We start from the raw sequence: 25,177 nt of genomic DNA on the forward strand, positions 1-25,177 counted from the left end.
AGGGACAGTGGCCACATGGATACGAAATTGGCTAAGTGACAGGAAACAGAGAGTAGTGGTGAACAGTTGTTTTTCGGACTGCAGGAAGGTATACTGGTGTTTCTCAGGGGTCAGTACTAGGACCACTGCTTTTCTTGATATACATTCATGACTTGAACTGGAGAGTACAGGGCACAATTTCAAAATTTGCAGATGACACAAAACTTGGAAGTATAGTGAACAGTGAGGAGGATAGTGATAGACTTCAAGAAGACATAGACAGACTGGTGATATAGGCAGACACGTGGCAGATGAAATTTAACGTAGAAAAATGCAAAGTGATACATTTTTGTGGGAAGAACAAGGAAAGGCAATATAAATTAAAGGGTACAATCCTAAAGGGGGTGCATGAACAGAGAGACCTGGGGATGTATGTGCACAAATTATTGAAGGTGGCAGTGCAGGATGAGAATGCTGTTAAAAAGGCATACAGAATACTGGGCTTCATAAATAAAGGCATAGAATACTAATGCAAGGAAGTTATGATGAATCTTTATAAAACATTGGTTCAGCCTCAACTGGAATATTGTATCTGGGCGCCCCACTTTAGGCAGGATGTGAAGGCCTTAGAGAGGGTGCAGAGAAGATTTACGAGAATGATTCCAGGGATGAGGAACTTCAGTTACGTGGATAGACTAGAGAAGCTGGGGCTGTTCTCCTCAGAGCAGACAAGGTTAAGGAGAGATTTGATAGATGCATTCAATATCATGAGGGATCTAGACAGAGTAGATAGAGAGAAACAGTTCCTATTGGCGGAAGGTTCGAGAACCAGAGGACACAGATTCAAGGTGATTGGCAAAAGAACCAAAGGCGGTAGGAGGAAAAACTTTTTTACGCAGCGAGTGGTTAGGATCCGGAATGCACTGCCTGAAAGGGTGGTGGAAGCAGATTCAATCAGGGCTACGTGAGATTCCAGTCCCACATTATGTAGTTGATTCTTAATGCCCTCTGAATAGGCCCGGACAGACACCAAGTTGTCAACAATCACTAAAAAAATTCAAGAAGAAAATAAAACTGTACAATTGGTAATAACCCAGTTATTGTATGAAGACAAGACTCTGGCAATCTCAGCCGAGGCCACCCTGCAAAGTTATCCTCTACCATCTGGGCAATGGTACAAAGTTGGATGAGGTTTCACATAGACTAACCAAGCAACAGTTTAACATATCCCTACTCAAAGTATCATATCTGTCAGCCAACATCCCAGGCTTCTCATCACAATCAACAGATATGTCCTGTGCCATTAGCAGGATAAATCCACCTGATGTGGACACAGTGTTATGCAGTCAGCCCTGGGAGCCATTACATTGAATTCAGATCCCATTAAGTCCCATGATTTCAAGTCAAACAAGGCATTTGACAAGGTGCCACATAAAAGGTTACTGCACAAGATAAAAGTTCACGGGGTTGGGGGTAACATATTAGCATGGATAGAGGATTGGCTAACGAACAGAAAACAGAGAGTCGGGATAAATGGTTCATTCTCTGGTTGGCAATCAGTAACCAGTGGGGTGCCGCAGGGATCAGTGCTGGGACCCCAACTATTTACAATCTATATTAACGATTTGGAAGAAGGGACCGAGTGTAATGTAGCAAAGTTTGCTGACGATACAAAGATGAGAGGAAAAGCAATGTGTGAGGAGGACACACAAAATCTGCAAAAGGACATAGACAGGTTAAGTGAGTGGGCAAAAATTTGACAGATGGAGTATAATGTTGGAAAGTGTGAGGTCATGCACTTTGGCAGAAAAAAATCAAAGAGCAAGTTATTATTTAAATGGAGAAAGATTGCAGAGTGCTGCAGTACAGCGGGACCTGGGGGCATTGTGCATGAAACACAAAAGGTTAGTATGCAGGTACAGCAATTGATCAGGAAGGCCAATGGAATCTTGGCCTTTATTGCAAAGGGAATGGGAGTATAAAAGCAGGGCAGTCTTGCTACAGTTACACAGGGTATTGGTGAGGCCACACCTGGAATACTGCGTGCAGTTTTTGTTTCTATATTTACGAAAGGATATACTTGCTTTGAAGGAAGTTCAGAGAAGGTTCACTGATTCCAGAGATGAGGGGATTGACTTATGAGGAAAGGTTGAGTAGGTTGGGCCTCTACTCATTGGAATTCAGAAGAATGAGAGGTGATCTTATCGAAACGTATAAGATTATGAGGGGACTTGACAAGGTGGATGCAGAGAGATTGTTTCCACTGATGGGGGAGACTAGAACTAGGGGGCATAACCTTAGAATAAGGGACCGTCCATTTAAAACTGAGATGAGGAGAATTTTGTTTCATCAGCGGGGCAGGGATCTGTGGAATTCACTACCTCAGAGAGCTGTGGAAACTGGGACATTAAATAAATTTGAGAGAGATAGACAGTTTCTTAACCGATAAAGGAATAAGGGGTTATAGGGAGAGGCAGGAAAGTGGATCTGAATCCATGATCGGATAAGCTGAGATCATATTGAATGGTGGAGCAGGCTCGAGGGGCCGTATGGCCTACTCCTGCTCCTATTTCCTATGTTCTCATGTTCTTATGTAAGGTCAAGCAAAACTCCTGCCGATCACCACCTACCACCAGTCGGAACTGATGCATCAATGCTCCCCCACATTGAACATCATCACTTGGAGGAAGGACTCAGGAATACAAGGCACATAACATGCAATGGGTGCGGGAACTTGAAAGTCCACCACCAACAGTACCTTGAAAGTACCAATGGGAAGAAGCACCAAGAACACCTTAGAAGGAAGTGGCAACCTACTGAAGCTACAACACACAATAATCTGTATGCTAACAAAAAAAATAGGCTTTGGACAGAGTGAAGTGGTCCTTATACCAACAAATCAGAGCAAAGGTTTCTAGTCCAACCACAAGAAGTCAAATATATTGGGTGGAAAATAAGGTAGCCAATGGCAGCTGGATACGCCATGAATCCTTCAACCATAGTGCAGCCCAGCACAAAAGTGTAAGAGACAAGTCTGAAATGTAAATGTCTTAAGCCGAAAATGCCAAGTGGACAATGCCCCGGAGATCTTCACCATTATAGATGGCAGTATCGATCCAATTCAGTTTACTCCACATGACATTAAGTGGCTGAGTGCACTATACACAGCAAAGGACATGAGCCTCAAATACATCCTAGCTGTAGAAATTGGGTGTTTCTCAAAACCACTCAATTATTTCCATGGCTCAAATCAGAATGGAATCAAATGATGAATTAGTCACCACTCATGGGTGCCGTTACAACAACACTGAAGAAGCTCGACACCATCCATGACAGAGCAGTTCACTTGATCAGTGCCCCTGCCAGTGGATTCAATATCCACCCTTCCATCACCGGCACACTGTGGCTGCAGAATGTAAAATCTGCAGAATACACTGCAGCAACTCACTAAGCTTGCTTCAACAGCACCTGCCAGTCACACAACCTGTATCACCAAGAATGGCAAGAGCAGCAATGTCATAGGTACATGGTCACACTCAAGTAACACACCATGAGCATGGTGCTGCGCTTTTATCATCAGTGGGGCAGTATACTTAGCACCATCATCGGAGTACCATCAACCACAAAGATTACAATAGTTCAAGAGGGCAGCCACCATCATCTTCTCAGCAATAAATGTGGCCTTGTCAACATAGCCTACATCCCATGAACAAATACAAAAAAAATCAGAAACCGTAAACAAATTGGTCAGATTTGTGGATTATACTAACTGGCAAAGTTTAGTTAGATGAAGTAACTGAAGAACTACAGAAGGATCCAGGCAAAATTTACAAGTGGGGAGAACTAAGGCAGATGAAATTAATGAATGCAGCCTTGCCAGAACATCCCAAGAGCAAATAAAGAGATTAACATCACGAAACCCGTTAGCAAAATCACACAACTCAATTTCAAGGAAAATGGCTGAATTGCTTGTTCTAAACATCCAGTTACACAGATCCACTTCTTCCTTTGAGAACATGAATCTAATGTGTTATTTTAATAATTCATTCAGCCCACATTGAAGTGATTTACTAACTTTCTAACACATCATTCTTCAAAAGTAGTGAATAAATCTTTTTTGAAGAAGGCTGAAGGTTATAATTGAAATGCATAGGATTTCCTTTATTTGTCTGTATTTTCCGCAACTTCATTTCAAAACTGTTTCTAATATCAACTGGCAGCTCCATTGAAATAATGAAGATATAAAATTAAAAGTGAAAATGTCAAACTTTCTGAAATCATGCTTTCAGCACCTTCTCAATCTCTTCCATGGCAGCTCAGCATCCACTTTTCCGGTGTGAACTACCTCATGGTGCTTTTTAATAGTAAAGTGTTAGAGAAACTCAAGTTGTGCTGAAATGCTTTGCCTCTGAATTTACACAGTTAAATGTCAGCTTATGAATGCATAATATATTTGTGTATAATTCCCATCTCCATTATTTGAGTGTTAGTGTTAACCCAGTCTGCTTAGCTGGTTACAATAATAGCTACAATTTAACACCAAATTGCCTCACCTGATTTTTTAATCTAGCCAGGTGGGCCAGCTCGGTGTTAAGTAATAGTATGAATACCTGGTATTCTAATTCCAAATGGTGTCAACTGGCACAAGTCTCCTACTCCTCACTGATTTGCAGCTTGATAATGTTCATATTTTCACACTTTGCACATTTATCTATGAAACTGAATTTATACCTTCAGAAGTGCTGGATGGTTTAGGGCAAGATATTACCTCTGCACTTCACATCTTGTACAATACATGTGATGGTCACATTCACTAGGGGTAAAATGCACGAGGGTTAATGCCTATCAATGGGGATTAGAGGACCAATATTGCTTTACACCACTTGGACTCAGAACACCAGAATGATCTAGAAAGACGGATGATAAATTGGATAAAGGAACATAAACACAAAGTGATTTTAAAGGGTGCCCCAGGGTTCAGCAATGGGTTCCCTTGTTTATTATGTTCATTAACAATCTGGAGCAGGATATAGATTGTATCACAATTAAGATTGTGGATGATATTAAATTGTGCAGTAGAGAGAGGTCTTTAAAGAAGCAACTAGATCTGGATAAATAAATAGAGGAATATATTTATTTCAATACAGTGAAATGTGCAAATATGCAGAGATGTGCAGGATATAGACAGGATAGCATGAGTGAAGGCAGATTTAGAATGACAGAAAGGGGGAGAAACCTGGCAGTGGTCATTGATTTCTCCCTAAAAGATCTAGTTTTGGCTGTGGCCAAATGGAACAGGGTCCTAGACTATATTATCCAGATTGTTCAGGACAAAATTGCAGCCATAATCATAGATTATATAAAGCTTTGGTGGACCTCATTTGGAGCATTATGTGCTCTTTTTGTCCCTCTGCCTCAAGAAGGATGTTGAAGCTCTTATACTTTGCAGGTATTTAACACAAAAGTAAGAAGACAATGATTAACTTGAACAAGACACTGGTTACAGTTGAAATATTGTATACATTTTCAGGCACTCTATTATAAAAAGGTGATTGGAATCATTAATGTGAAACATTGATTTACTCTGATGATGCCAGTGTTGAGATAATATAGTTAACATAAGAAACTTAGAAAAACAAGGGGAAATCAGGTGGTGTGTATAATCTGATACCGTTAGTTTACTGCCCCTGATGAAGTAGAACGTTACCCTCATTACTGCAAATGGATATTGAAACGGAGTCAATCGCAGCATTTAAGATAAAAGTAGATAGACACAATATAAGAGGAAATGAATAATTGGATACAAGAAAACAGCAAGATAGCTCTGATGTGGAACTATTGCCGGTATTGGCAAGATGGGGCAAATGGCCTCTTCTTTACCAAAACTTTAAGAAAAAATATGGAAGTGGGTACTTGGACACAAAATGAATGGAGTACAGAAGAAAATGATCTCATACAAGAATTGCAGTTTAGGGCAGTTAAGGATAAAACATAGAATTTACCTCAGATGAAGCATCAAATCTGGTTTGGCCCTTAAGTCCCAGCATCTGAAATCTGCTTCTTGCCTGATGAAAAATAATGATACCAGTAGATAATAGGCTAGCCAAAGGGCTTCACATCATATTTCTCCCAATTAACGCAATATGCTTTGTGAAGTCATGTTTAGTACTGTACAACAAAAGGTTAAGTCAGTTTGACATGAATACTTTTAATATGCATCTTCCAAAAACTTAAGAAAAATGCAAGGCATTTATTGGACTTTGAGTATTATTTATTAACAACATACCCTTGATTCACTTTTTTTTTAAATCAATATTTTTTGAAAAGGTCACTATCAAGTAATTACAGCTAACTAGCCTTCCTGAAATAGACCACAGCATTATAGAGACAGAAAAAAGTCATTAAATAGACGACAGTGCTCTAAAAGCAGGAGAGAAAATGTCAGTGTAAGAAACAAGCTCTCCTTGTATGGCATCTGCCCTGTGCCTTACTGCAGTTCTTTCAGACTGCAGGAAATTAATTAGCTGCACAAAGCCTTCAGAAACCATGACAAAAATACCAAACCAAAGGCTCTTTGCTTTGCCTATGAGACCCATGTTTCTGTTTTATCTGTACTGAAATCTCGCCCAGCCAAAAAAGCACCAGTGGTTTGATTCACGGACAAAAGGCTACACTTTTTCATGCCTGTGCGATGTGAAAGGATTGCATGTCTTTGTTCACTGGCTCTGTGGGGAATTGAGGAAAAGTGATAGTACTGTCAGTTGTCTCACTCTAACCACACAAGTGTGATGTTTAACATGCAGCATTTTTTAAATCATATTCAACTTCGGCCAAATTAAAACCCACAACGAATATTGATCCATGGTCCCTCCAAGGAAAAGTTGTTTTCTTTCATTACAAAACATGATGAATGCATCTGTTCTCTAGCATTTCTGGCATGGGACTATTTTCAATTATTGATTTGAAATAATATATTTATTCATTGCAATTACTTATAATCATGTTTGTTAACATTAATCAGTTACACTGCAGCATTTTCCAACCAATGCATGGCAGAATTCAGGCTAGGCAATATCTGTAGTGAATTCCAGGCCTAAAGATGGAAAACTATAGTGCTGCTAAGTTTCCTTCAAAAAAAACAGTTGCACTGTTTTTTTACCAGTTCATTCTCTTATCAGAAAATGACATTATATTAGGTTGATATATATATAATGCTGTACTCAATCAATATTCCAGGCAACATGTCTTTACTACGATGTTTTACTACATTAAAGGCGCTATATAAATGCAAGTTGTTGTTGTCGTCATTGTGGGAATGGAAGCAAGCAAATAAGGACATTTCATTATCAGACGCACAAGGGTTAATTCCACAATCCCAATGAGCACAGGCCAGAGATAAAGCTACAACATTGTAGCCCGATTCTCTGACCTGTGCTCCCTGGAAGCATGGCTCCCTGCTGGATCACAAAATTAGCCCTACAGTTCCACAGAATTTGAAGCAGTTCTGTTCAGCTGTATGTCCGGGCCACGAGTCTAGCAAATATCTCTGGACAGGTAATGCTTGGTATCTGCGAGTGTTTAAGCAATTACCAGGTAAACACTATTGGGCCAATTTTCTGAATGAATGCTGCCAGCAGAAAGTCTTGTCCAATAACAGCACGTGTCAGGAAATTACAAGCATGCTTCCACAATTTTCCATCCAATATGGACAGAAAAAGCATGGGGAATGTACCTGCCGTGTCCCAATATGCATTCCCGGCAGGCAAGGTTACCCGCTGGACTGCTCATATTTAGAAAATTAGTGCTTAAGTTTAATTACATGATCACAAGATAGATTAGGATGAAGCCAATTCTTCAGCACATTTAATGTTACGCTTCCAGAATACCAATTCTAATGTTTTCCCATGACAGCATCCGGCTGTTTGTTAAATTAGTTCAGTTTCCAGACCTCGGTCATTCTTTTTCACAATCCTGTTGCAGATATTGGCCACACTCTTCACAAGTACTAAGCATGACCTCAGGGCTATGGATCAACTCCTACAAAGAGCACTACCTCAGGGAAAACCTACATTTTGGCAGAGTTCTTCCTGTGATCAGTGATGCTCCTGTTGAAGTTGTGTAAGACTCCCAGTGAAGGGAAGGTATATGAGAATAAACATGTCAGATGTTAGAATACTCAGTTTTGTATTTTATTTATTAAGTATTGTTTAGTTTCCTAAGGACTTTCTCTGCAATAAACGTATTATAATGCATGCTAACAATACGTATGTAATAATTTAACCCTGTTAATTGAACAATGAACATCACTTCATCTTTCTCTTGTGTCTATCCTTCCAGTTTGGTATGGGTGAGCTAATGGAGAAGGACTGTATTTAATCATAGATTCATAGAATGGTGACAGCACAGAAGGAGGCCTTTCAGCCCATCGAGCCCATGCCGGCTCTCTGCAAGAGCACTTCAATTAGTCCCATTCCCCTACCCAAAGTTGAATTAATTTGTGCTTTTATTAGGTGCAAGAGTTTTCAGGATATTTGCTTGGCAAGATATGGGTAAATATCGCAATCTTGCCCACGCAAATGTCCTCGCTCCCGAGATGCAGAGGATCAGTCAAGCAGGAGCTTCAAACTTTCACGCCTGGTAAAAGCAGGCACATAGCTTACTTTTAGCAGCGTAACACTTGTAAAAACATAGAAACATTTAATTTAATCACTCATTTTTATGTTAAAAACCCTGTCCATTAAAGTAAGTTTATTTTTAATCTTATTAAATCACATTTTTTTTTAAAAATTCAAAAAATATTATTTTTTCTGAAGCATTTAATTACAATTAATTTTAAATATGTGGTGCTTTTTATTTATTGTGCCGTGTTTTGGTATTTTAGGGGGTTATTCTCATTTATAGTAATGGGAGCCCGTACAAACAGAGTTCCCATTATCAATGAGAATACTACCTAGTGATTGGTGGTCCTGGCCCACGTGATTGCAGCATGGACATCCGCATGTGAAAGACAGATCCCCGTACGCTGCGCAGCGAATTAAGGCCTCAGACCCGAATCCTACGGTTCTCCGGGACCAACAGATATTTTCGTAGATTTTTTTCGGGTCGGATGCGTTCGTACGGAGGAAGCCACCGACCGCAATTTCCCCCCCATTAGGTTGACTTGGTCTGTAAAACAGCTTTATTTTCCTGTTTGTAAACAGCCATTAGTTTATCTGCTAAAGTTATTTTAATTAAAATGTAGATAAAGTAATCATTAAGAAAAAATCCTGTCCAGAGGCAGCTCTTAAATACTGATGTTTGTGATGCGTCTCTGTACTTCAGGCATGGGAACAGTTAGATTGAAACTAAGCAGAGATGAGAGATTTGTTTTAAGGTACTCCATGAAAAATTCTATTTTCTTTGTGATGCTATAAAAAAAAACATCCAGATATCTATACTTCTTGCAGTGTCAAATGGAATCTGATTTATTTGACTCTTCAGTGATGGATCAAAAATGTTGTACTGTGCCATAGAGAAAGGGGTGGGTACAGGATGAGGAGTGTTTTTGATGTCTGTGAGCCAGTACCATGATTGAAAATAAGATTTGACACGACAGTAATGGTACAACTCAGAATAAATTTGGTCATTAAAAAAAGATTTTGTCCCAATGAGAAAAGAGCATTTCAAGGCATCCAGATAATGGATCAAGTTGATAGAAGTTTTGCCAATGTTGAACAAAAATTGTCTTTACCTTTAGATATAATATGGTGGTTCAAAAACAAGTCAAGAACATTTCTAAAAACCATCTCCACATACACAGAGCACAAACTGCATACTGCTTAAAAAGAATATCCCATTTGCTTTCCGGCACTATAGATTGCAATTAGTTTCAGAAGCAATACTAGTGAAAATGATCGAATCAGATGCCACATTGATTATGTTACATAAAATGCAGAGCTTTCAACATTACTGTGTATTATCTTAAAATACAATAGTTCAAGAAGAAAATGTTTGGCAAAGCATTTTTGGTTTGGTGAAGGAAAAGAAAAGCTGAAAATTAAAGATATGGCATTTTATGCAAACAAGATAACGATGCATTCAATGCAAATTATGATCTTAGTATGGTAATAACCGAGTAAACATCACTACATTCTTTCAGATGGGAACAACCTGCCTTGATTATTTTGTTGACATCCCAAGTAAACTGTGAAAAGGTGTGGTGTACCAATAATTTCCAAAAGTTATTTCACGAAGTTCCTCACAAATGACTATTATTTAAATTTAAATGATAGGGTTTCAATGTGAAACCTAAAAATGGATATGAGATTGGCTGATGGGAAGCAAAAGGTACTTGTTAGAGGATTTATGTCAGGAGGGGTCAGGAGGAAGTGCTGAGTGGGATGCCTCAGTGATTGTTGTTGGGACCCCTGCAGTGTAATTTACATTAACAACTTGGATTCTGAAGCTCTTGCAATGCAAACAGCCAAATGATACCAACTAAAAGAGAGGCAGTTGAATCTGAGGAAGCACCAAGGACCTACTGAATGAGTTACATAAAATATGTAAGTGGGCATAATAATAGATGAAATTTAATATCAACAATTGTACATTACTGCAGATAGGAAGAGAAAATTGCCACATGAATATCCTATGATAGGTGTCAAAATAGCTCAGGATGAAGTTGCAAGAGATTTAGATGATTCTGGCAGACACAATGCACTATTTTGTACCATTTTGCAACAGTGATCAACAAAGCAAATGGAATGCTGAATGATATAGTCGAAAGTCAGAGGATGTCATGCCAAAACTGTGTAGTGTTCGGCTCAGACCACGCCTGGAGTACGATAATCACATCTGGTCACCAAGGCATAAGTTGAGACATTCCAGCCCAGAAAGTGGATCAAAGATAAGACTAATCCCTAGTGTCAGAGGTGTGATTGGATACATTTGGGCTTTTTTGCCTTTAAAGGAGATGACATTATAGAGGTATAGACGATATTAAATGTTATAGGAAAGGTAAATGCAGAATACTAGTTCAAACTAAACCATAACAATGGGACAAGGGGCACAGGTTTACTGTGGTAAAAATCACATTTAAGACTAATGTCAGGAAATAATTCTTCGTGTAAAGAGTGGTCAACACATGAAATGGATTTGAGTCATCATCATCATCATCATAGGCAGTCCCTTGAAATCAAGGAAGACTTGCTTCCACTCAAAGTGAGTTCTCAGGTGGCTGTACAGTCCCATGCGGGAATTACAGTCTCTGTCACAGGTGGGGCAAACAGTGGTTGAAGGAAAGGGTGTGGAGAGTCTGGTTTGCCGCACACTCCTTCCGCTGTCTGTGCTTGGTTTCTGCATGCTTTCGCCGACGAGACTCGAGGTGCTCAGCGCCCTCCCGGATGCTCTTCCTCCACTTTGGCCGGTTTTGGGCCAGGGATTCCCAGGTGCCAGTGGGGATGTTGCACTTTATCTGAGTAGGGTAGTGGAGGTCAACATCCTAGATATGTTTGGATGCTTTAATGAGGGGACTGTAGAATTTTTCGGTATGTATTAGCTATGATGGGCCTTATGGCATTCCTCGCCTGCATTTACATTGTGATTTTGTAATTATTACCACTAGTTTACAGAGACTAAATAAGTCAAACGTCATTAGTCAGGAGGTTATGGGGTTAAATCCCACTCTAGGACTTGAGAGTGCATAGTCCAAACTGACACTTTAGTGTAGGACTCCAGCAATGTCCCAACTGTTGTCCTTCCAATGAGATATTCCTGTCACTGTTGAAAATCCCATGGCATTATATCAAGAAAAACAGCAAGTTCTCCCAGTTTCTTGGACAAAACTTTTCCCTCAAACAACATGACCAAAAAATAAACTGACTGATCATTGCTTTTTATGGAATCTTGATGTGCAGAACATGACTGCTGCACTTCAAAAATAATTCATTGCATGAAGAAGTTGCTTTGAGATGTTTCTGGAAGATGTAATAAGACACTATATAAACACATTTTTCCCTTTTATTATATGGTATTATATGTTCTGAACAGTGTTGTGGGGATTGCATTTTTAGAGTTCATCCAGTTACAACTGGAGCCACTGGTTTATAGTGGCTGAATAGGTCAAATCCTATTTTACTTGTACCATTTTTGAAGGGTTGCACTTTGCAGTTTCATCCATTTATCACAAAAACTGCAAACCAGTGATCTTGTTTAGCAGCTGAGGAAAAGCAATAAGCATTGTATCACCTTTCAGAAAAATCTTTAAACTAATCTCAGAAATGTCTCTTCCCCCGCCCCTCCCCATATAAATGTAACATTCATTTTCCACGTCAATTTCTCCCATGTCCATGAGGTGCTCACACTAACACTATTTAAGTTGTATCTTATTTTTCCTGTGTTAATTCTGTTATTGCTAAATTTATTCTCAAGAGAAAATATTAATCCCAAATGACAGATACTTTCACGTAATTCTGATACCATAGAATCAGAGAAATTTATGGCACAGAAGGAGGCCATTCGACCCATCATGTCTGTGCTGGCTGAAAAAGAGCTATCCAGTCTAATCCTACAGCTCTTGGTCCGTAGCCTTGTAGGTTACGGCACTTCAAGTGCATATCCAAGCACTTTTTAAATGCGACGAGCGATTCTGCCTCTACCGCCCTTTCAGACAGTGAGTTCCACACTCCGGGTGAAAAAAGTTCTCCTCAACTCCCCTCTAATCCTTCGACCAATTTCTTTAAATCTATGCCCCCTTTCTTACTGCGATTATATAGGGCGCTGGTGAGACCACACCTGGAGTATTGTGTACAGTTTTGGTCTCCTTATCTAAGGAAGATTATACTTGCCATACAGGGAGTTCAACAAAGATTCACCAGACTGATTCCTGGGATGGGGGGATTGTCCTATGAGGATAGATTGAGTAGACTCGGCCTATATTCTCTAGAGTTTAGAAGAATGAGAGGTGACCTCTTTGAAACATACAAAATTCTTACAGGGCTTGACGGGGTAGATGCAGGGAGGCTGTGGAGTCTAGAACCAGGGGTCACAGTCTCAGAATAAGGGGCGGCCATTTAGGACTGGGATGAGGAGAAATGTCTTTACTCAGAGGGTTGTGAATCTTTGGAATTCTCTACTCCAGAGGACGGTGGAAGCTCAGTTGTTGAGTATATTCAAGACAGAGATCGATAGATTTTTGGATATTAAGGAAGTCAAAGGATTATGGGGATAGTGCAGGCAAGTGGAGTTGAGGTAGAAGATCAGCCATGACCTCATTGAATGGCAGAGCAAGTAGAGGGGTCAAATGGCCTACTCCTGCTCCTATTTTTTATGTTATTGACCTCTCAGCTAGGGGAAACAGATCCTACCTAGCCACTCCATCTAGGCCCCTCTTAATTTTATACACCTCAATCAAGTCACCCCACAGCCTCTGTTGTTCCAAAGAAAACAGTCCTATCTTATCCAATTTGTCCTCATAGCTAAAATTCTCCAGTCCTGGCAATGTCCTTGTAAACCTCCTCAGTACCCACTTTAATGCAATCACATCTTTCCTGTAATGTGGTGACCAGAATTGTATTCAGTACTCTAGCTGTGGCATAACTAGTTTTTTTATACAGTTCAAGCATCATTTCCCTGCTCTTATATTCTATGCCTTGGCTGATAAAGGCAAGTATTCCGTATGCCTTGTTAACTGTCTGCCATCGGTGGTTAAGATGAGCTCAGGAGTAGGGTGAATCCAGTCAACAAGGAAGCCACTAACAAATATGGGGGGATTTCTTTTTTATGTTTCTCATCAATGGATAAAGAACCAGTTAAAAGGTGGCCTTATCTCTATCATGATTGGAAACATTCTATTGTGAATGGTACGCTACTTTATTAATAGTTTTAAGATGAAAACATTCCAATTACTCCATAGCAGAAATACTGACTGTTCTCTCCCCAGTGACAGACAATGAGCTCAATTTTCCCCAAAGCTGTTTTTTTGGCGTACTTGAAGAGTTCCGCCCTTTTTTTGGGGTCCCAATATGCCAAAAAAAAATCTTCCAAGTATCCCCATTTGATTTCTTCATTTTGGCGCCGCCTAGCCTGTCATTTAGTTTTAGGGGTGGAGCTTTGATCTGCACCAAAAAGATCGGGTTGCTACGGTAACCAGGGACACAATGCGGGCTGAGGCTGGAAAGTGACACTTACTGCCAGCTTACGAAGCACAAGCACATTACAGCATCTTACCAAGCACAAGCACAACAAACATTGCAGCAACTTACCTCCATTAAATTATTAAAGTCCCCCCACTCCCCCATGCCGGTGCCGGCCCCACTCCTATCCCAGGCTGAATGGCCTCCTCCCTCCTGCTCCACACACCTAACTGTACCTGAAAGGCTTCCCCTCACTCTCTCCCACTCTCTGTTACCTCTCCTGCTGCTGCTGTCTGGACATCTGCTGAACTGATTTACCTACCTGCACCGATTTTCTACAGAGGCCACATACACTGGCCTAAGAAGAACTGGAGTAACTCTCAGCTGGCCAAACTTGCCTAAATGGCCAGAATTGGCACGAGTGGCAGTTTACACCCTCTTTCACTCAAAAAAAAAACCTAACCGAATAAAATCATAACTAACTGAGTTCTGCAGGTGCAAATTGATTGGGGAAACTTGTATTTTTTAAACTTAGGCCAAAAAAAGCGGCACGCGCCAAAAAAAACGGCGCACATCACTGGGGAAAATTGAGGCCAAAGATAGTAATGACATAGGCGGAAATTATATTCGGGACATGTTTGCATATTTAAATTTCAAGCACCTGCAGAGGGATATATAATTACTGAACATTAGTTTAAATCTGCTACAAGTGGTGTTCAATTAGATACAATGGTTTTTTTTGGTGAAAGAGTGAAAACAGGCACTAAATGGGTGCTGTGCTAATAAGACACACCTGTTTGAATGTCTGGTTTTAGCACGCAATTTTGGTCCTAATTGCTGATTACCTTCATTTGAACTCGCCTGGAGGTGCAAAAACAGAGGTACCAAAATTACACCTCCTGATAGGGCCACTGGCCGCCTGAAAGCGGCAGTTACGCGGCGGCGTGGAATGGCCGCCATTTTGCAAATTGCCCTTCATCTGGAGAGGTGTAGGGGATCGCTCCGCCCATTTTGCCACCACAGTGTGCACCCCTTACCGACCACCGATGACTGCTTCCCGAAATTGCCCCGCGGGAAATATTCCTTTTGTGAATTGCCGCACGGGAGCGACGCTGCTGCTGGTACCCTGACAGCTTTGTGTCAGTGCACTCCATGTTGGTCGGGGCTCTTTTGTGCCTAAAATATCTGGGGAGGAGCCACTGCTGGTGACACCATTTTATTTTTTATTGTCGGCCGACTGCCAGGTTGGACCCGACAATTATGCCCCTGGGTTCAGCCGGGCCCGCCAACAGACAGCCTGGCACCCCCTCTTAGGTGCCAGGCCGCAGGCGCGTCCGGAACCCTCCTTGGTTGCCCAGTGAACCCAAGTTAAAAATATGCAGAGCTCACAGTGGCTCTCCCCTTTAACTGAAGGAGAGAGATTTGTGACGTGCCAGCGCGACGCAGCACGTCCGCATCACGCTGACATCATCGGCAAGGCATGGCGCATGATCTGGGCGCCGACCCGCTGCAAGGGCACCTACCCCTCAATCGCAACTACATCTGCCCCAAGCAAAATAAACAACCAAGTGCCAAATATCGACGGCACCAATGCAGTGGAGAAAAACTTTAAAAAATGGAAGGTGCGCCCCGTTTCAGGCGGAGGTGAAATTTTACCCCAGTGACAACTGCAGGTTTAGCACTCAAGCGCTGATTAGATACAATTTACGTGGAGCAGTATATGTGGGTTCCACTCACCCACATCCATTGAAGGTGTGGAGTGCGCTGACTGACACATAGCAGAATGTTACAGGATGGCTCATGAACAGTGAGAGGAAGCAGGTTCTTGGATGCGGTCCTTGAGGTCCTGGTGGAGGAGGTCCAGAGAAGGAGGGATGTCCTGTACCCACAGGGCGGGGGGAAAGGAGTCCACCTTGCCCGCCTGCCCCTCTCTCTTGCAGCAGCTGGTGCTGCTCTGCCTGGCCTCATGTCCTCCTGCAGACCAATGGGGACCCGTAGCAAGATGCCGATGACCAAGCACACCCTTTCTCCTGGTGACTCCTATAAAGTAGCACTAAACATCCGTAAGACAAAGTTCCTCCACCTACCTGAACCCACCACACAACACTGCCCCCCGGTCATCAAAATCCACATTGCGGCCTTGGACAACGTGGATAATTTTCCATACCTCTGGAGCCTACTATCAGCAAGGGCAGACATCGACGACATGATCCAACACTGCCTCCAGTGCGCCATCGCAGCCTTCGGTCACCTGAGGAAGAGAATGTTCGAAGACCAGGACCTCAAATCTGGCACCAAACTTATGGTCTACAGGGCTGTAGTGATACCTGCCCTCCTGTATGACTCAGAGACCTGCACCATATACAGTAGACACCTCAAGGCACTGGAGAAATACCACCAATGTTGCCTCTGCAAGATCCTGCAAATCCATTGGGAGGATAGACGCATCAACGTCGATCATCCCCAGCATCGAAGCACTGACCATACTCAACCAGCTCCAATGGGCGGGCCACATCATCTGCATCCTCGACACGAGATGTTCAAAGCAAGCGCTCTATTCGGAACTCCGACACAGCAGGCGAGCCCCAGGTGGGCAGAGGAAGTGTTTCAAGGACACTCTCAAAGCCTCCTTGATAAAATGCAACAACCCCATCGACACCTGGGAATCCTTGGTCCAAAAGTGGAGGAACAGCATCCGGGAGGGCGCTGAGCACCTCGATTCTCGTCGCCAAGAGCATGCGGAGGACAAATGCAGGCAGCGGAAGGAGCATGCGGCAAACCAGACTCTCCACCCACCCTTTCCTCCAACGACTGTCTGTCCCACCTGTGACAGAGACTATAATTCCCATATTGGACTGTACAGTCACCTGAGAACTCATTTTTGGAGTGGAAGCAAGTCTTCCTCGATTTCGAGGGACTGCCTATGATGATGAGAGTAGCAAAGGACTTATTTTTTTTTAGATGAAGTCCTCAGAGAATTTCCAAATAAATATTGATAAGAGTGTTGGTGAAATTTTGACAAAATGTCCCAGAACATCTCCCGATGCATTTCAAAGGTCCTCTTGAAACTTTCAGCAGCAGTTCACCAATAAAAGGTGATATACCTTTAAGTAGCATTTGAAATCCTCTGCAATGACGACTTTACTCCCAATCAGGTGGTTGCTGTTAGGAGACGGCGTTAGGTCAAGTGCTAGCCACCAAAATGCCTTGCAGCCTCATTAATGAGCACTAGCAAGCAATTTAATTGCCAATCAGCTGCTTAATAATCCTCTGGGCAGCTGTTCCGAGCACACACTTCAACTCCTTTACCAAGATGGTGTCTTGTGCTAAACTCGGGCTAAACCAGCACTTCAGCTGAAGACCCCACCTTGGCCACCTTGGAGGCTTTTTGCACCTTGACAAATTTTCTAGAATTTTTTGAGGATGTAACTAGTAGAGTGGACAAGGGAGAACCAGTGGATGTGGTGTATTTGGACTTTCAAAAGGCTTTTGACAAGGTCCCACACAAGAGATTGGTGTGCAAAATCAAAGCACATGGTATTGGGGGTAATGTATTGACGTGGATAGAGAACTGGTTGGCAGACAGGAAGCAAAGAGTAGGAATAAACGGGTCCTTTTCAGAATGGCAGGCAGTGACTAGTGGGGTACCGCAAGGTTCAGTGCTGGGATCCCAGCTATTTACAATATACGTTCATGATTTAGATGAAGGAATTGAGTGTAATATCTCCAAGTTTGCAGATGACACTAAGCTGGGTGGCAGTGCGAGCTGTGAGGAGGATGCTAAGAGGCTGCAGAATGACTTGGACAGGTTAGGTGAGTGGGCAAATGCATGGCAGATGCAGTATAATGTAGATAAATGTGAGGTTATCTACTTTGGTGGCAGAATATCATCTGAATGGTGACAGATTAGGAAAAGGGGAGGTGCAATAAGATCTGGGTGTCATGGTATATCAGTCATTGAAAGTTGGCATGCAGGTACAGCAGGTGGTGAAGGCGGCAAATGGCATGTTGGCCTTCATAGTGAGAGGATTCGAGTATAGGAGCAGGGAGGTCTTCCTGCAATTGTACAGGGTCTTGGTGAGGCCATACCTTGAATATTGTGTACAGTTTTGGTCTCCTAATCTGAGGAAGGACATTCTTGCTATTGAGGAAGTGCAGAGAAGGTTCACCAGACTGATTCCCGGGATGGCAGGACTGACATTTGAAAAAGACTGGACCGACTAGGCTTATATTCACTGGAATTTAGAAGAATGAGAGGGGATCTCACAGAAACATATAAAATTCTGACGGGATTAGACAGGTTAAATGCAGGAAGAATGTTCCCGATGTTGGGGAAGTCCAGAACCTGGGGTCATAGTCTAAGGGTAAGGGGTAAGCCATTTAGGACCGAGATGAGGAGAAACTTCTTCACTCAGAGAATTGTGAGCCTGTGGAATTCTTTACCACAGAAAGTTGTTGAGGCCAGTTCGTTAGATATATTCAAAAGGGAGTTAGATGTGGCCTTTACTGCTAAAGGGATCAAGGGGTATGGAGAGAAAGCAGGAATGGGGTACTGAAGTTGCATGATCAGCCATGATCATATTGAATGGTGGTGCAGGCTCGAAGGGCCGAATGGCCTACTCCTGCACCTATTTTCTATGTTTCTAAATATCTGGGGAAAATCAACCCTATAGGTTCCACAAGAAGAAATTCACAAGCATAAAGTTTCAATGATAAACTATAGCTTTGTGTGGCTAATATTTTGTACCTGTTGAGCTCAAACTCTGTTCATTCAAGATGCTTAAAGCAGAAGGAACAAACTTTCTGCCATCTGTCCAGATTGGATCAACACTGCTCTCCTCTCACCAGTAGTGAAATCCAAACAATGCCACTCCTCCCCTTGGCTTCAATGTTTTTTATAATAATTTTGACTGAGATAATGCTTCAGTAAACTGTTATTTTGTGTTTAATCAGCAATACTGATGTGTGACCTCCTTTCTCTGGAATTGGCCAATGGACACATACCCATATTGTGTGAAAGCTGTCACAGTTGTGGCCTCATGTCAAGAATTTAACCTACCTGTGGTTTTCACATCCTTTCCAATGTATTCTACGTTAAGACTAAACTTTGAGGTAACAGTTCAGTTTTGTATCACAATTGTATCCTCTTAAGTTGCATATTATCATTCATATTTTCCAATTTTTGTCAACTTCTGCCTTTGGTAATGTTTCTTTCCCTAGGAATGATGCAATGTTTTGGGTTTGGGACTGGCCCAATCAGTTTTCAAGGATAGTGCTTTGTTGCTGCACAGTTTAATTCAGTAGCTGTGCCAAGAACCAGTGAAGCACAGTCAACAAGGGTGCATAATTTTAAAAGTCAGCCAAGGATGGCATTTGAACGCATTACCCTCTTCTCACAAATCTCATTATTATGCTGCTAAACCTACCGTAGAATCAGAGAATCAAAGAATGGTTACAACACAGAGGGAGGCCATTTGGCCCATCGAGCCTGTGCCGGCTCTCTGCAAGAGCAGATTCCCCTGCCCTTTCCCCATAGTCCTGCAAATGATTTTCCTTCAGGGACTTATCCAATGCCAAGCTGTGCAAATTTAATATTTTTTTTAAAACCCACTGTTATAATTGCAAAAATGTTTAGAATTCTAACCAGTGCGCCCAGCTTGTATCTTTTAGGCATCATTATACAATGTTCTTTTTTGCCAATAGAATACAGCCGGTTTCTTTGCTGATAAATGAATAGTTGTCGCTACACTCTCCAGCATCCCCAAACTATCATTTCCAGTAAGTGCTAAAAAGATATTAGTAACTAACTTCCATTTTGAAATCATCCGCAGAATCTAACGAAACAACTCAAGCTACATGAGAGATAAGCCAATAACCTAAACAAGCAGAGTGAACAGAGAACAATATATAAATATATAAAGTGATTATAATTGCAGAAAAATTAGTTGCCAAACAGATCCTATCCTTCTGGCCGATCTGAACAGCCAAGCCTCATTGCCATAAATGTTCTCACTGACCCACCCGAACCCAGCCACATCCACTACTTGGCCAGTGGGCAGAAGCAGGATTTGACGGCAGATCATCACATTTGACAACCCAGGTACGGGAGACTGTGGACGTGATCAGGCCGGGGGAGCGTGGGTTGGGGAGAGCCCGGGGCAAGGGAGTCCCAAGGCTTCCTTTTGAAACCCAGAAGAGCATTCCTGTTCCTCCTGCCATAAGGAAACCTACATTTTATTACTGGCCTCTACTGGCCTGCAATCTGCCTCCCAACAGGTCTGAGCTGACAGGGAAGCCGTCACTGATCTCCCGCTCGGGCCTCTGACTATAATTGCAGATTGGGTCCCAATGATGTAATCAGACCTTATCTGCATGTTGGAGGAATGACCCTACTGCCTTCCTGCAGGTGTCTTCCTCACCTGCTCAAAAGAGTAAGTTAACAACGGGACACGGTGGGATCGGGGGTGGGTAAATGACTGCCCTCATTTTAACAGCCCCCCTGCCCGGTTTCTGCCAGGTTTGGGGGGGGCAGAGGATGATGGGGAGTTAAAATTGGGCCCCATGTGTTTATTTGCAGGGTCTAGCGTGTAATATGATTAATTTCACCTTGTTTGCAAACAGCAATTTTGTAGGCATAGGTAGCGTTGGAACCTATCAGAATGATAAATGGCAGCTTCAGGAAGCGGCTGTAAATTACAGGGGATAGTTAAAGAACCAGCTATATCCTTACCCTGACAACGGCAAGATAATTGCAGAGATTGGTGATAGAGAGAAGCTTGTTGGTTTCTAGCATAGTTAAGTTTATGATTAAGTACAAGTAGCTGCATGAAAATGTTACTGAACAAAATGTAGAGCACTATATAATAAGAGAAATGAACCATCTGTAGATTCTGAACAATATACAGTCTGTTATAATGGTCAAAATTGCACTACCTTCGTGAAAGCAAAGTGCCACATATTGGGATTTTGTGAGCATTTTTCCATAGAAGTTTCCATAGGATTTTGAATGATGGGGTTTTAAAGCAAAGTGTATTCTCACAGGTTAAAAATGCCACTGAAGTGATCCGTATTTAAAATACTACTGAGCTGAGCTTTGATGTTGTTTCCCTGTAGGCTATAGATAATTAATTAATTAGCCTGTCTCCACAATCAATAAACAATATATTCAAGGTGTGGTAAGTACAGTCCGCAAGATCACAGATGGCACAAAGTGTTAGAACCCTAGATTAGAGAAAAAGACTACAATCTGATTTAGACACAATTGGGGATGGGCCGGCATTTGGCAGATTTTATTTCATATAGATAAATGCACGTGGGTAGCGCTAAAGCCAAGGAAGCATATACCAGGCATGGTACAGAATTGAATCTGTTGAGCGGGAAAGGCACCTAGAGGCCGAATTTGATGGACTCACTGCCCACTGTCCCAACATGCCTCTTCGGATTCCGCCCAGTGCCACTTTCGATTTGGCCTGGAGCGGGCGGGAGGAGAGAACCACCGGGAACCGCCCGCTGATGTCAGCGGACGGCCGAGTGGCGTAAGTGGATTCCCGCCCGCCGAGATGCCATATTCATGCAGTTGGGAGTCGGCGCCAGAACGGGGGTGGACTGCTACGAGGAGGCTGGTCTATCCCTGACGAGCTGAAAAAAAGGTCAGTAAACATTTTTTAAATATTTTTTTCACAGCGACTTATCTGATCGGGGTCTCCTGAAGGTGTTCCGATGGTTTTTTTTCCCGATGCTTTATTTTTTTCCAGCTCCTCGACGCTCCCTGTGCCCGACTCCATCCTCGGTGGCACTTGGGCGGCAAGCACCTCTGCCGCCGAGAATGAGAGCTCCCGCCGGCTGCTTCCCAGATTGGCGGCGTAAGTCCCTCATTTGCCACCCGCCGACCTTCGAGGGACATTTTTGATGAAAACCCCACCCAAAGTACCGTCAGGTACCTCAGCGGCACTTGGGCGGTCGGAGGCCTTCATCAAATTCGGGCCCAAAGACATTATAGTATGTACATCGCAGAAGGTGCACAAGGTATTGCGATGGGAAATAGAGTACAATAATAGGATGTATAGCAAGGACAATTCAGTGTAAAACTGAAAGAAATATAGTGTCATTGTACAAGACCTTAGTTAGGCCTCATTTACAATATTGTGCTAGCTTTAGTCTCTTTATGTAGAGGAAGATAGAGGAACTGAAAAAGGTTTAAAGAAGGACTTCTACATTGATTCCTAGTTTAAAAGCCCTCACAATAGGCTTAGATATTTTGAGTCTTTTTATTCTAGAAAGGCATAGGTTTCAGGGAAATTTGATTGAAATGTTTAAAATAATAAAGGGACTGGACTCTGAGTGGGCAGACACTTTTAATTAGATAGTTTAGTGAAATCAAGGGGTCATGCATATAAGCTACACAAGCATATGAGCGGCAGTTGGTGAGAGGGGAGCGACCTATCAAAGGCCCAGCGGGAGATCGAGAGCCAGCGGCAGTTGGTGAGAGGGGAGCGACCTATAAAAGGCCCAGCAGGAGATCGAGAGCCAGCGGCAGTTGGTGAGAGGTGGGAGCGACCTATCAAAGGCCCAGCGGGAGATCGAGAGCCAGCGGCAGTTGGTGAGAGGGGAGCGACCTATAAAAGGCCCAGCGGGAGATCGAGAGCCAGCGGCAGTTGGTGAGAGGGGAGCGACCTATAAAAGGCCCAGCGGGAGATCGAGAGCCAGCGGCAGTTGGTGAGACGTGGGAGCGACCTATCAAAGGCCCAGCGGGAGATCGAGAGCCAGCGGCAGTTGGTGAGAGGGGAGCGACCTATAAAAGGCCCAGCGGGAGATCGAGAGCCAGCGGCAGTTGGTGAGAGGGGAGCGACCTATAAAAGGCGTACCGGTGCAGCTACAGCGGGAGAGAAAGCAAAATAGAAGTAGAAGGGAATCAAAAAGTGACATCACAGCCAATGGGGTAAGTGATTGGCTGGTGATTGGTGAGTAGCTTTTCTTTTTATTTTTTATATCAGTAAGTGAACTTTAGCATTGTTACTACCAATTTAAGTGTATCTAAGGGTTAAGACATGGCAGGAGAGCTCGGTCACGTGATATGCTCCTCCTGTACCATGTGGGAACTCAGGGACACTTCCAGTGTCCCTGGGCGCTACGTGTGTGGGAAGTGTATCCGCCTCGAGCTCTTGATGGTCCGCGTTGCGGAATTGGAGCTGAGGGTGGATTCACTCTGGAGCATCCACGATGCTGAGAATGACGTGAGTATCACGTGTAGTGAGTTGGTCTTACCGCAGGAGAAGGGTCCACAGCCAGATAGGGAATGGAAGACCAGCAGGAAGAGTAGTGCAAGAAAGATGGTGCAGGGGTCCCCTGTGGTCATCCCCCTGCAAAACAGATACACTGCTTTGAGTACTGTTGGGGGGGGGTGACTCATCAGGGGAGGGCAGCAGCAGCCAAGTTCATGGCACTGTGGCTGGCTCTGCTGCACAGAAGGGCAGGAAAAAGATTGGGAGCGTGATAGTGATAGGGGATTCGATGGTGAGGGGAATAGATAGGCGTTTCTGCGGCCGCAACCGAGACTCCAGGATGGTATGTTGCCTCCCTGGTGCAAGGGTCAAGGATGTCTCGGAGCGGGTGCAGGACATTCTGAAATGGGAGGGAGAACAGCCAGTTGTCGTGGTGCACATTGGTACCAACGACATAGGTAAAAAAAGGGATGAGGTCCTACGAAAAGAATTTAAGGAGCTAGGAGCTAAATTAAAAAGTAGGACCTCAAAAGTAGTAATCTTGGGATTGCTACCAGTACCACATGCTAGTCTGAGTAGGAATCGCAGGATAGCGCAGATGAATACGTGGCTTGAGCAGTGGTGCAGCAGGGAGGGATTCAAATTCCTGGGGCATTGGAACCGGTTCTGAGGGAGGTGGGACCAGTACAAACCGGACGGTCTGCACCTGGCCAGGACCGGAACCAATGTCCTAGGGGGAGTGTTTGCTAGTGCTGTTGGGGAGGAGTTAAACTAATATTGCAGGGGGATGGGAACCTATGCAGGGAGACAGTGGGAGACAAAAATGAGGCAAAAGCAAAAGACAGAAAGGAGATGAGGAAAAGTGGAGGGCAGAGAAACCCAAGGCAAAGAACAAAAAGGGCCACTGTACAGCAAAATTCTAAAAGGACAAAGGGTGTTAAAAAAGCAAGCCTGAAGGCTTTGTGTCTTAATGCAAGGAGTATCCGCAATAAGGTGGATGAATTAAGTGTGCAAATAGATGTTAACAAATATGATGTGATTGGGATTACGGAGACGTGGCTCCAGGATGATCAGGGCTGGGAACTCAACATCCAGGGGTATTCAACATTCAGGAAGGATAGAATAAAAGGAAAAGGAGGTGGGGTAGCATTGCTGGTTAAAGAGGAGATTCATGCAATAGTTAGGAAAGACATTAGCTTGGATGATGTGGAATCTATATGGGTAGAGCTGCAGAACACTAAAGGGCAAAAAACGTTAGTGGGAGTTGTGTACAGACCTCCAAACAGTAGTAGTGATGTTGGGGAGGGCATCAAACAAGAAATTAGGAGTGCATGCAATAAAGGTGCAGCAGTTATAATGGGTGACTTTAATATGCACATAGATTGGGCTAGCCAAACTGGAAGCAATACGGTGGAGGAGGATTTCCTGGAGTGCATAAGGGATGGTTTTCTAGACCAATATGTCGAGGAAACAACTAGGGGGGAGGCCATCTTAGACTGGGTGTTGTGTAATGAGAGAGGATTAATTAACAATCTCATTGTGCGAGGCCCCTTGGGGAAGAGTGACCATAATATGGTGGAATTCTGCATTAGGATGGAGAATGAAACAGTTAATTCAGAGACCATGGTCCAGAACTTAAAGAAGGGTAACTTTGAAGGTATGAGGCGTGAATTGGCTAAGATAGATTGGCGAATGATACTTAAGGGGTTGACTGTGGATGGGAAATGGCAGACATTTAGAGATCGCATGGATGAATTACAACAATTGTACATTCCTGTCTGGCATAAAAATAAAAAAGGGAAGGTGGCTCAACCGTGGCTATCTAGGGAAATCAGGGATAGTATTAAAGCCAAGGAAGTGACATAC

The 25,177-nt window shown here is 43.0% G+C and overlaps 1 protein-coding gene across 4 annotated transcripts in view; it reads right to left on the reverse strand.

The window, feature by feature from the left end:
• The window catches only part of LOC139277536 (extracellular sulfatase Sulf-2-like), a 383,019-nt gene that overhangs the window by 248,220 nt on the left and 109,622 nt on the right, over positions 1-25,177 (reverse strand). For all 4 annotated transcript variants that reach the window (XR_011596105.1, XM_070896109.1, XM_070896110.1 and 1 more), the window contains one exon: positions 5,982-6,044. The gene's annotated coding sequence lies outside the window, so the exon portion shown is untranslated. The remainder of the gene's footprint in view (positions 1-5,981; positions 6,045-25,177) is intronic.

The sequence above is a fragment of the Pristiophorus japonicus genome, chromosome 12 (genome assembly GCF_044704955.1).
Source record: "Pristiophorus japonicus isolate sPriJap1 chromosome 12, sPriJap1.hap1, whole genome shotgun sequence".
NCBI lineage: Eukaryota > Metazoa > Chordata > Chondrichthyes > Pristiophoridae > Pristiophorus > Pristiophorus japonicus.